Source organism: Alligator sinensis, unplaced genomic scaffold (genome assembly GCF_000455745.1).
Source record: "Alligator sinensis unplaced genomic scaffold, ASM45574v1 scaffold308_2, whole genome shotgun sequence".
Lineage (NCBI taxonomy): Eukaryota > Metazoa > Chordata > Crocodylia > Alligatoridae > Alligator > Alligator sinensis.
In genome coordinates this window covers 1,738,562-1,743,167 of record NW_005842082.1, presented here as the reverse complement: position 1 = coordinate 1,743,167, position 4,606 = coordinate 1,738,562, and positions in this window count along the sequence as shown.

The following is a 4,606-nucleotide window of genomic DNA, read 5'->3' as shown; positions in this document are numbered from 1 at the left end:
TGCTGAATGTGCATCATTACACAGATAGGCTAGCTTAAATAATGGAAGGGGAGAAACACTGTCTATGGCCTATCATGCCCCACTCACCATAGCCCATGCAGGTAGCAGAGGTTCCCCAGCCAGATCAGTTACTCTGATCTCCTCACCGTTGAACACAATACAGGTAGCAGAGGGTGCGTCTACATGTCGCCGTACAATTACATTGCTACAGTGCTGTGATTTCATACTTCCTTTTGGAAGTACTAAAGCATGGTGCAGTACATGAAGTTACTAGACTGTGCGCATGGCACACGTGTAGATTTCCCCGCTACATTGCTGTAGTAGCATGTTATACCTGAGAAGCATGCCACTACGGTGACATAGCTGGCAATCACATGTAGATGTATGTGATCACTATGTCACTGCAGCACACCGTACAGCAATGTAGTGTATTGCTACATTACCATAGGGTGACGTACACACACCCAGATAATAGGAGCATATGGTATCCTTAACCATGTATATTTGGGCACCATTAGGTCGTGAATCTCTTCTTTATTTGTCATATGTGAGAGGCAAGGATATTTTAGAGAGTGATATTTTTTGTTATACTTACTCCATTGTTGGAATAGATTTTAGACTAAATCAGACATTGGGTTTCTCCAGGGACAGCACCTGTTACCCGGAGATCCAAGGAAGGATAACCCTTTTGGAATAGGAAGGGGCCTTGTTACAGGGTAATTTTAGGCAGCTTCTTGAGCTCTTAACCCCTGGATTGGCTGCACATTAACGCCTTAAAGTTACACCAATCCCGGCATGATTATCTCTAATCTGCATAACTTTGCTCCTGTTTTGTTAAGATGTGGCCACTCTCCACAGCTTTTCCATCCAAGCTGAAGTCCTCCAGCATCTCAGAATGAAGTGGCCTCTCCTGAGTCAGGGCAAGTAAGAACACTTTGTGCTTTGCCCCCTAGGCACATCAGGCACAGTGACCCCACAGCCCTGGACTGCCCATGGGCTGTAATGCCTCCTGCACTGAACTCTGAACTCTGAACTCTGGTCAGTTCACTCAGACCAGAACTGCTTGCACCAGACAGAGCAAGCCAATCCGAGCAGCAGCAGCAGGGAAGTGTCTCCTGCCACTGCTAGTACCAAGTTGCTCTGCCTGGTAGGAACAGCAAGTCAGTCCAAGCCCTGGTTTGCTCTGTCCCATGGGAGCAGAGCAAGTCTGAGTGACAGTGGGAGACACTGCAACCACCAGGTACCCTGGGACTGGCTGCAGCGGTCATGCTGTCTGGTGGGAGCAGTGAGCCAATTCTGGCCCAGCTCTAGTGGCAAGTCACAGCTGTGTAGGTGAAGGACAGTCAGAGATGGCTTTTCACCTTAACATGTGACTGCTCCACCAAGTCAATCAACACTAAAATGATTAACATTTGTGTGGCTTTCAGTGTAAGGTGTAACAAGGTGTGATGTTAGAAAGTGAGAGGTTATCCTGAAAAAAAGTGTTGTCCTACCTGTGTTAGTGTATCTCCATCCCTTCTCTTTTTCCTGTGTTTGTGGAACATAGATTCTGTCTAGGTTCACTCATGTAATTTCCACGTGGTGCAGTAGGATGGACATGTGTAGGATCTGTAAATCCTGATGATTTCTTTATGGGAGGGGGTGTTTATTATGGTAGCAGTTGACTTGAGTTTTCTGATTTTGTACTTCTTGTTAAAGCAGGGTTGTGTGTGTTGAGTGGGGGCTTTGCTTCTGATGATGAGTTGGATGAGGTTAGAGAGCTGCCTGAAAACCAGGATCAGGAAGTGAAGGTGCAGGGAAGTATTTCTTTCAAGGTTAGATTCTTTTTGAGTATAGACTGTAATTGTTTGATAATCCTTATAGCTTCCAGTGTGGGATTGTATGCAACAACCAGAGGTGTGTGGTTAGTGGGAATTTTCTTTTTGTAATGTAGTAATTTCCTGGTATGAAATTGTGTGACTCTTTCAAAGACAGTCTCTCTCTCTGCTGGAGAATCCTTGTGACTGAAGCAGTTTTCAGGTTGGCAAAGTGAATATTGCAAGTGTGCTCCTCAGAGCAGAGTAAGGCCTGATTATGAATTTTTTGGTATATTTGGGACAACTTTCAGTTTTGTGGATGTAAGCATGGAGATCCATGTGTATATTCAGGTTGGGGTTCTGGGCCCCACACTGACAGATTTTGTCCCTTAGAAACTTCTCAATGAGGCTAAACAATATTCTATAACACAAACAATAATTTTTGACCCAAACAAAAAACAAATGAGCAAAAGCAAAAACCTTTTTTAGCCGAGTGGCATACCGACAGTGGGGGGGCGGGAGGGGGCCATGGCCCCCAGGCACTGGCCCAGAGGGAGGCATCGACTGGGCTGAGAGGCCACAGTACCTCCCATGTTTAGTGTGTGGCCCACCTTCCTACCTGGTGGGTTATATGGTTCTTTACCTGTTACGGCGAGAAATTCCAGCTGCTGCCCCTCCTCTGGTGTGCCACGATGTCAGTTTCCCCATGGAAGTGCCATGGGAAGGAGACGAGGCTCCACACCCTGCTCGCATTGTCCCTGGGGAGGTGCAAATGCAGGCATTGGCCCCCAGGCACTGAAGACCCATAGTACACCGCTGCTTTAGCCTTTCTCCAGATAGCACGAGAGCCCTTCAGCTCTGGCCTTCCCTACAAGTGAACTATTCTGCATTTCACTCTGCCTCTCAGCCACAAGAGCATAAGAAGTACTTCTCTTGTCGAACTTCAAGCCCTTCCCCCTGAAAGGTGCCCTGCCATCTTGGCTGCTATCTTGACTCCCATCTTGGAACCAGAAATCCTGCCCCTAATTCCTGACCTTTGCCAGCAGAAATTCTACCCCATATCCCTCCACCTCCCTTTGGATAGGGAGGGTTTGCCATCTTGATTGCCATATTGGAACCAGAACTCCGTTCCACATGACTCCAAAACTTGCTCCCCTTGCCACCATGTTGGTCCCAAAAGCCCCTTCCCTGTCACATGGTCCATGACCCCAGTTTTACCCACATGTCCCGCAACCCACCGCATCACTGCAAACATGTGACAGGGTGGGGCTTCTGGGACAAAATGACCACCAATATGGTGGCCAGCATGGCAGTGATGGGGGCAGGTTTTGGGGGGTCATGTGGGTGGAGCTATTGTGGTCAAGGACCATGGTTTTGGAGTCATGTGAGTGGGGTTATCATGGTCAGGGACAATGTGACAGGGTGGGACTTCCAGATCCAAGATGGCAAACCTCTCCAAAGTGAGTGCTTTCAGGGCAAGTGATGAAACTTCCTGTAGCAACAGTCAGGGGTTAGGGGCAGGGCTCTCAGTTCCAAGATGGCAGCCAATATGGCAGCCATGGGGTGGAGTTTTATGACAGGGGGATGTCTTTAGGCCGTTCATGATATCAGGCCACCAAGCAATCTAGGGCAATCCTTCTTGCCTCATCGACCACATCTCTGTTGTTTCCAAAAATAGGTGTTTATATGCAGGAGGCTGCCCATTTGGTTGCCCTGATACCAAGGGTAAAATACATGGCTCCAAACCTCCCCTTATACTATGTCCCATGCCTCACAGATGGCAACCAAAAAATCACTTCCAACTCCCCCAGCCCCTCAGCTGGGCCACACTCAGCCTCTGGCACAATCTTGACTTCAGATGTCCTCAGACATGCCTTGGCCTCTCTGCCCCCTTTCTTGGCTACAACTCCACCCCCTCACTGGGGTCACAACTCCATCTGGCCTACATGAAGTCCTTCAGGCCACCCATAGGCCCTACTCTACATGGCCTCCACCTCTCTTCCCCACACCGAGCCAAACTCAGCCTCTAGCCTCTCTCTGGGCCACTACTCTGCTCCTCACTGGGGCCATTGCTCTGCCCCTCCGCAGGCTCCTGGCTCTTAGGTCCCTTGGGCCTTAGGTCACTCTTAGTGGACCTTAGCCCTGTCTCAGACCCCACACTATGAGCCTGGACCCTGCCTCGGGCCCCACTCAGTGGACCTGAGCCCTGTGCTTTTCTGTCAGGGTGTGCTTCCTAGCCATTCCCCTCCAAGAGGTACAAGGCAGCAGGGGATGTGGCTTTATGGTGCCCCATCCTTGCCTTTCACTGGGGAAGCACAGGTGTGGCATTTCCTGGAGACTGCCCCACTAAGGGCAGCCCCACTACACCATCCAATACCAGCAGGGTGCAGTTTTAGGTCTTACCCAGGAACAAGAACCTCCTCCATCCCCATAATTCCTACCCTAACCTCCAGATGTTCTGCGAGCTGCAGTCTGCAGCCTGAGTGATGTTGCTTCTCTGGCTCCGTAGATGTAGGGCCTGGGTTTATACCCTGGCTTCCCAGTCTCATCCAATGCAGTGGTCCCCTTGCGATCATGTGATCACCTAATTGGGCCTAACTGCACCAGCCAGCTGCTCTACATCCTGCTTATACCCCATAAAGTAGCAGGCACTAAAGTTGCCCCACCACAGGCATCTGTCAAGGAGTGGGGTTTAGTTTGACAAGAGGTGTCCTTTATACTACTAGCCACACTACTAGTTACATGACTAAGTTGAGTCCAACAACCTGTAATAGTGTAGGGGGAATACTTCTTCCCTAGCTCAAGCTGCT